Here is an 8739-nt window from a genome sequence, read left to right as displayed (position 1 = left end):
CGGCTCAACTTTGAAAGTCTTGAGCCACATTCCAAAGTGAGGTGTAACACAGAGGAACGCTTCGCATACAACGATAAACGAGGAGATATGGAGGATGGACTCCGGAGCTAAGTCGTGGAATTCCAGCCCGTAATAAAACAACAGTCCCCTCACAAAGGGGTCCATCGGGAAGCCTAACCCCCGAAGGAAGTGAGACACGAAAACTACGCTCTCACCAGGCTGGGGACTGGGGATAGCCTGCCTTTGAGCAGGCAACCTGTGCGAAATTTCGGTGGACAAGAACTTAGCCTCTCTCAACTTTAGCACGTCCTCCTCCGTGACGGAGGAGGGCATCCATCGGCCTTGAAGGTCGGAACCGGACATTGTCGAAGGTCTGAGGCTCCCGGAATCTAGAGCCTAGGGTGTTGGAACTCGAGGCGACGGGCGAACTTGTTTTGGGATTGGAGAAAAGGAGTAAGGCCTTGGTCTCTTTATAAGAGGTTGAATACCAGGAGCCCTCCCCGTAACCGTTTGGGACTCGCCTTTAATCGAGAAAACATGCTAACGGGCACGATTGGGTTACCCACGTCCGTATTGATGAGAATCCCGTAAAAGGGGGCACACGATCTCCGCTTTGACAAGACGTGCCAAGGAAATCGCCTCGCAAAACACGCTGAGGTGGAAAAGTGAAAACGATTTGAGTGAAGGACTTGGCTGTAGTGTGATGATGCACTGCGGAATAGGTCAGCAGATTTGATTTGTGTTAATATTATTCTCTCTATGGCAATATGTGGAAGCTTATTTTGCAGAGCCGGACACTACTCTTGGTGTTTACAATCTTCTATGAAGGACTTGGAGGAGGAACCCGCCTTGCAATGCCGAAGACAATTTGCGCACCGGACTCGTCGTGATTGAAGCCGGGTTCAGGGGCTACTGAGGGAGTCCTGGATTAGGGGGTGTTCGGGTAGCCGGACTATACCTTCAGCCGGACTCCTGGACTATGAAGATACAAGATTGAAGACTTCGTCCCGTGTCCGGATGAGACTTTCCTTGGCATGGAAGGCAAGCTTGGCGATGCGGATATTCAAGATCTCCTACCATTGTAACCGACTCTGTGTAACCCTAACCCTATCCGGTGTCTATATAAACCGGAGGGTTGTAGTCCGTAGGCAATCAACTCCATATACAACAATCATACCATAGGCTAGCTTCTAGGGTTTAGCCTCCTTGATCTCGTGATAGATCTACTCTTGTACTACCCATATCATCAATATTAATCAAGCAGGACGTAGGGTTTTACCTCCATCAAGAGGGCCCGAACCTGGGTAAAACATCGTGTTCCCTGCCTCCTGTTACCATCCGGCCTAGACGCACAGTTCGGGACCCACTACCCGAGATCCGCCGATTTTGACACCGACACATATCCTTATTCCACTAAGGATAATTTTGACCAATGTCCAGTGATCTACTCCTAGATCACTATTGTACTCCCTTGCCAAACTCAGGGCAGGGTATACAATAGGTCTGGTACACAGCATGGCATACTTTATAGAACCTATGGCTAAGGCATACGGAATGACTTTCATTCTCTCTCTATCTTCTGCCGTGGTTGGGTTTTGAGTCTTACTCAACTTCACACCTTGTAACACAGGCAAGAACTCCTTCTTTGACTGTTCCATTTTGAACTACTTCAAAATCTTGTCAAGGTATGTACTCATTGAAAAACTTATCAAGCATCTTAATCTATCTCTATAGACCTTGATGCTCAATATGTAAGCAGCTTCACCGAGGTCTTTCTTTGAAAAACTCCTTTCAAACATTCCTTTATGTTTTGCAGAATAATTCTACATTATCTCCGATCAACAATATGTCATTCACATATACTTATCAGAAATGTTGTAGTGCTCTCACAAACTTTCTTGTAAATACAGGCTTCATCGCAAGTCTTTATAAAACTATATGCTTTGATCAACTTATCAAAGCGTATATTCCAACTCCGAGATGCTTGCACCAGTCCATAGATGGATCGCTGGAGCTTGCATATTTTGTTAGTACCTTTAGGATTGACAAAACCTTCTAGTTGCATCATATACAACTCTTCTTTAATAAATCCATTAAGGAATGGAGTTTTGTTTCTCCATTTGCCAGATTTCATAAAATGCGGCAATTGCTAACATGATTCGGACAGACTTAAGCATAGATACGAGTGAGAAACTCTCATCATAGTCAACACCTTGAACTTGTCGAAAACCTTTTTGCGAAAATTCTAGCTTTGTAGATAGTAACACTACTATCAGCGTCCGTATTCCTCTTGAAGATCCATTTAATCTCAATGGCTCGCCGATCAATGGGCAAGTCAATTAAAGTCCATACTTTGTTCTCATACATGGATCTCATCTCAGATTTCATGACATCAAGCCATTTCGCGAAATCTGGGCTCATCATCGCTTCCTCATAGTTCGTAGGCTCGTCATGGTCAAGTAACATGACCTCCAGAACAGGATTACCGTACCACTCTGGTGCGGATATCACTATGTTTCACCTATGAGGTTCGGTAGCAACTTGATCCGAAGTTACATGATCATCATCATTAGCTTCCTCACTAATTGGTGTAGTAGTCACAGGAACATATTTCTGTGTTGAACTACTTTCCAATAAGGGAGCAGGTACAGTTACCTCATCAAGTTCTACTTTCCTCCCACTCACTTCTTTGAGAGAAATTCCTTCTCTAGAAAGGATCCATTCTCAGCAACGAATATCTTGCCTTCGGATCTGTGATAGAAGGTGTACCCAATATTTTCTTTTGGGTATCCTATGAAGATGCACTTCTCCGATTTGGGTTTGAGCTTATCAGGTTGAAACTTTTTCACATAAGCATTGCAACCTCAAACTTTAAGAAACGACAACTTAGGTTTCTTGCCAAACCATAGTTCATACGGTGTCGTCTCAATGGATTTAGATGGTGCCCTATTTAACGTGAATGCAGTTGTATCTAATGCATAACCCCAAAACGATAGTGGTAGATCGTGAAGAGACATCATAGATCGCACCATATCTAATAAAGTACGGTTATGACGGTCGGACACACCATTACACTGTGGTGTTCCAGGTGGCGTGAGTAGTGAAACTATTTCACATTGTTTTAACTGAAGGCCAAACTCTTAACTCAAATATTTTACCTCTGCGATCATATCGTAGAAACTTTTATTTTCTTGTTACGATGATTCTCCACTTCACTCTGAAATTCTTTGAACTTTTCAAATGTTTCAGACTTGTGTTTCATTAAGTAGATATACCCATATCTTCTCAAATCATCTGTGAAGGTCAGAAAATAACGATACTTGCCGTGAGCCTTAACACTCATCGGACCGCATACATCAGTATGTATTATTTCCAATAAGTCAGTTGCTCGCTCCATTGTTCTGGAGAATGGAGTCTTAGTCATCTTACCCATGAGGCATGGTTCGCAAGCATCAAGTGATTCATAATCAAGTGACTCCAAAAGTCCATCAGCATGGAGTTTCTTCATGCGCTTTACACCAATATGACCTAAACAGCAGTGCCACAAATAAGTTGCACTATCATTATTAACTTTGCATCTTTTGGTTTCAACATTATGAATATGTGTATCACTACGATCGAGATCCAACGAACCATTTTCATTGGGTGTGTAACCATATAAGGTTTTATTCATGTAAACAGAACAACAATTTATTCTCTTACTTAAATGAATAACCGTATTGCAATAAACATGATCAAATCATATTCATGCTCAACGCAAACACCAAATAACACTTATTTAGGTTCATCACTAATCCCAAAAGTATAGGGAGTGTGCGATGATGATCATATCAATCTTGGAACCACTTCCAACACACATCGTCACTTCACCCTTAACTAGTCTATGTTCATTTTGCCACTCCCGTTTCGAGTTACTACTATTAGCAACTGAACCAGTATCAAATACCGAGGGGTTGCTACGAACACTAGTAAAATACACATCAATAATCTGTATATCAAATATACCTTTGTTCACTTTGCCATCCTTCTTATCCGCCAAATACTTGGGGCAGTTCCGTTTCCAGTGACCAGCCCCTTTGCAGTAGAAGCACTTAGTCTCAGGCTTAGGACCAGACTTGGGCTTCTTCACTTGAGCAGCAACTTGCTTGCCGTTCTTCTTGAAGTTCCCCTTCTTCCCTTTGCCCTTTTATTGAAACTAGTGGTCTTGTCTACCATCAATACTTGATATTTTTCTTGATTTCTACCTTCGTTGATTTCAGCATTATGAAGAGCTTGGGAATCATTTCCGTTATCCCTTGCATATCATAGTTCATCACGAAGTTCTACTAACTTGGTGATGGTGACTAGAGAATTCTATCAATCACTATCTTATGTGGAAGATTAATTCCCACTTGATTCAAGCAATTGTAGTACCGAGACAATCTGAGCACATGCTCACTGCTTGAGCTATTCTCCTCCATCTTTTAGCTATAGAACTTGTTGGAGACTTCATATCTCTCAACTTGGGTATTTGCTTGAAATATTAACTTCAACTCCTGGAACATCTGATATGGTCCATGACATTCAAAACGTCTTTGAAGTCCCGATTCTAAGCCGTTAAGCATGGTGCACTAAACTATCAAGTAGTCATCATATTGAGCTAGCCAAACATTCATAACATCTGCATCTACTCCTGCAATAGGTCTGTCACCTAGCGGTGCATCAAAGACATAATTCTTCTGTGCAGCAATGAGGATAATCCTCATATCACGGATCCAATCTGCATCATTGATACTAATATTTTTCAACATAATTTTTCTCTAGGAACACAATAAACTGGGAGCAACATCGCGAGCTATTGATCTACAACATAGACATGCTAATACTATCAGGACTAAGTTCATGATAAATTAAAGTTCAATTAATCATATTACTTAAGAACTCCCAGTTAGACAGACATCCATCTAATCTTCTAAGTGATCACGTGATCCATATCAACTAAACCATGTCCGATCATCACGTGAGATGGAGTAGTTTCAATGGTGAACATCACTATGTTGATCATATCTACTATATGATTCACGCTCGACCTTTCGATCTCCGTGTTCCGAGGCCATATCTGTTATATGCTAGGCTCGTCAAGTTTAACCTGAGTATTCCGCGTGTGCAACTGTTTTGCACCCGTTGTCTTTGAACGTAGAGCCTATCACACCCGATCGTCACGTCGTGTCTCAGCACAAAGAACTTTCGCAACGGTGCATACTCAGGGAGAACACTTATACCTTGATAATTCAGTGAGAGATTATCTTATAAAGCTACGGCCGAACTAAGCAAAATAAGATGTATACAAGATAAACATCACATGCAATCATAATATGTGACATGATATGGCCATCATCATCTTGTGCTTTTGATCTCCATCTCCAAAGCATCGTCATGATCTCCATCGTCAAGATAAACATCCACATGGGACGCGGCGATGATCTACACGCCATCAAATACCTCCCGCTCAAATTTAAAGGACCATCCCGACATTGGCTCAACAGCTTGCCAGCAGACTCAATCGGTTCTTGGGAGGACCTGGAAGCCGCATTCCTTGACAACTTCCAGGGCACTTACGTGCGACCACCGGATGCTGACGACTTAAGCCACATAATTCAGCAGCCAGAAGAATCGGCCAGACAATTCTGGACACGGTTCCTAACAAAGAAAAACCAGATAATCGACTGTCCGGACGCAGAGGCCCTAGCAGCCTTCAAACATAACATCCGCGACGAGTGGCTTGCCCGGCACCTGGGACAGGAAAAGCCGAAATCCATGGCAGCCCTCATGACACTCATGACCCGCTTTTGCGCGGGAGAAGACAATTGGCTAGCTCGCAGTAACAACTTATCGAAGAACCCTGGTAATTCGGATACCAAGGACAAAAGTGGTAGGACACGTCGGAATAAGCAAAAGCGTCGCGTTAACAGCGAAAGCAATGAAGACACGGCAGTCAATGCCGGATTCAAAGGCTATAAATCCGGTGAGTGGAAAAAGCCATTAAAAAAGAATACTCAGGGCCCGTCCAGTTTGGACCGAATACTCGATCGCTTGTGCCAGATACATGGCACCCCCAAAAGGCCAGCCAATCACACTAACAGGGATTGTTGGGTGTTCAAGCAGGCAGGCAAGTTAAGGGCCGAAAACAGAGACAAGGGGCTGCACAGCGACGACGAGGAGCCCAAGCCGACGAACAACAATGGACGGAAGGGCTTTCCCCCACAAGTGCGCATGGTGAACATGATGTACGCAACCCACATTCTCAAGCGGGAGCGGAAGCGTGCGCTACGGGACGTATACGCGATAGAGCCAGTTGCCCCAAAGTTCAACCCATGGTCCTCCTGCCCGATCACTTTTGATCGAAGGGACCATCCCACTAGCATCCGTCATGGCGGCCTCGCCGCATTGGTTCTCGACCCAATCATCGACGGATTTCATCTCACAAGAGTCCTCATGGACGGCGGCAGTAGCCTGAACCTGCTTTATCAGGATACAGTGTGGAAAATGGGCATAGATCCCTCGAGGATTAAGCCCACAAGAACGACCTTTAAGGGTTTGCCCGGCTCCTATGTTTTGGTGCCTTACGTTCCACTATATCGGCTAAGGTAGCACTAGGAGAACCACTGTGATTGTGCCCCGGTTGAGCTGGGATAAGCACCTCAGTGGAGAAAGCTAAAACTGACTGTCATGATGAGGCGAGAGACCGGTCGCTGTTCGAGAGGTTTTTCGAGTCCCTAAAGACTTATGCCGCTTCGAGCGAGGAGCTGGATAACCCCAGCCAAGGCGTGGATAGCGCCCCGAACTCGGTCTTCCGAACTAGGGGCTTCGCCGAAATTTAAAATTATAAATTTCTATGGCTAAGTGAGAGTGTTCAAGCATTATAGTCCGATTTCCTGGTTCGTCGTGCTGAGCGCCTCCCTCGAAGGACCCAAACATGGGAAAAAGAGCGCACAGGTTTATCACCGAACACCCCAGCACTAGTGGCATGGGGGCAGAAGCCGACGACTGGCCATCTCTCAATTTTTGATAAACGGCCGCACAGGAAATAATATTTTAAATTCAATAAGCATTGCTTAGCGCATATGAACAAGTTTTCAGCGCACAGGATAAAATCGAGCGAGTTCATTCAAAAATTACATCCTTGGTACATTCATCCGCCACAAGGCGGGCACCTGAAAGAACATCCTTGTAATAGTTCTCGGGCTTGCGATGCTCCTTCCTCGGCGGCGGCCCATCCCTCACAAGCTTCTCACCGTCCAGCTTACCCCAGTGCACCTTCGCACGGGCAAGGCCCCCTGCGGGGTCCTTCAATGCAGACGAACCGCTTGATGACCTCGAGCCTTGGACAGGCCTCCACCAGCCGCCACACCAGCCCAAAGTAGCTCCCAGGCAGGGCCTCTCCGGGCCACAGCCGAACTATGAAGCCCTTCATGGCCTGTTCGGCCGCCTTGTGGAGCTCGACCAGCTGTTTCAGCTGGTCGCTCAAGGGCACAGGGTGTCCGGCCTCAGCATACTGAGACCAGAACACCTTCTCCGTCGAGCTGCCCTCTTCAGCTCGGTAGAATGCGGCGACGTTGGATACGCTACGGGGAAGATCTGCGAACGCCCCTGGAGAGCTCCGGATTCGGGTAAGTAACAAGTAGTTTACTTTTATATTTCTGCTTTGCATAAAGAATGCCTTACCCGCTGCTAGCTTCTTCATCTCCTCCAACTCTTGGAGGGCCTTTTGGGCTTCGGCCTTGGCAGACTTGGCAGTCTCAAGGGCCGCGGCGAGCTCGGATGCTTGGGTCTTTGACTCAAGCTCCAAACTCTCATGATTTTTCATGAGAGCCTGAAGCTCTTGCTCCACCTCACCGACCTGAGCCCCAAGTTTCTCTCGCTCGATGCGCTCCGCGGCCGTTTTCTTTTCGGCCTCGGATAGCGCCTACTTGAGGGTCGCCACCTCAGTCGTGGCCCCTATAATAAGCAGTGCAATCCTGTTATTTTTTGCAATCACGCCTCTCTATAGGCACTTTTTCTGTAAGGTATTTCCTACCTTCTTTTTCCTCGAGCTGCCGCTTGGCAAGGCCGAGCTCTTGCTCGGTCCGCTCGAGTCCCTGTTTCAGGGCACCCACCTCCGCAGTCAGTGCGGAGGTGGCTAGCAGCGAAGCCTGCATACGCATATTGACTCTTTATTGTTAGACTCCTGCAAAATTTAATAGATCCTCTATTCGGCTTTTCTTTCCAAACGCCAAACAGAGCATCAGGGGCTACTGTCTATGCGGTAATATTTTTACATATTTTTTACTTACCTCGAAGCCTGTTAGGAGGCTAGCACAAGCTTCACTCAGTCCGCTCTTGGCGGACTGAACCTTTTGGATCACCGTACTCATAATAGTACGGTGCTCCTCGTCGGTGGAGGCGCCTTCAAGCACCTCCAGCAGATTGTCCGGCACCTCCGGTTGGATAGAGGCTGCCGGCTCAGAAGGCTTGCTCCTCTTGGAAGGAGTTCGCCTGCCGCGGTCCGAAAACGTTGAAGATTCTGGCACGGTGTCCGGATCAGAGGCGGACTTGGAGCCCTGGGGGGTCTTGTCCCCTTTACTCCTGGAGTCCGGGAGGTCGCCTTGCGGCTCCTCTAGGACCACCTCCTCCTACCCCAGAGCTCGTTGCGACGGCACTTCGGCGTCATCCGCAGTGCGGGGGGAGACAACAGGCGGAACTAAGTTCACGTCCGATGAA

This window comes from Triticum urartu, chromosome 7 (assembly GCF_003073215.2).
Source record: "Triticum urartu cultivar G1812 chromosome 7, Tu2.1, whole genome shotgun sequence".
NCBI classification, from domain to species: domain Eukaryota; kingdom Viridiplantae; phylum Streptophyta; class Magnoliopsida; order Poales; family Poaceae; genus Triticum; species Triticum urartu.
This window is presented reverse-complemented; position numbering follows the sequence as displayed.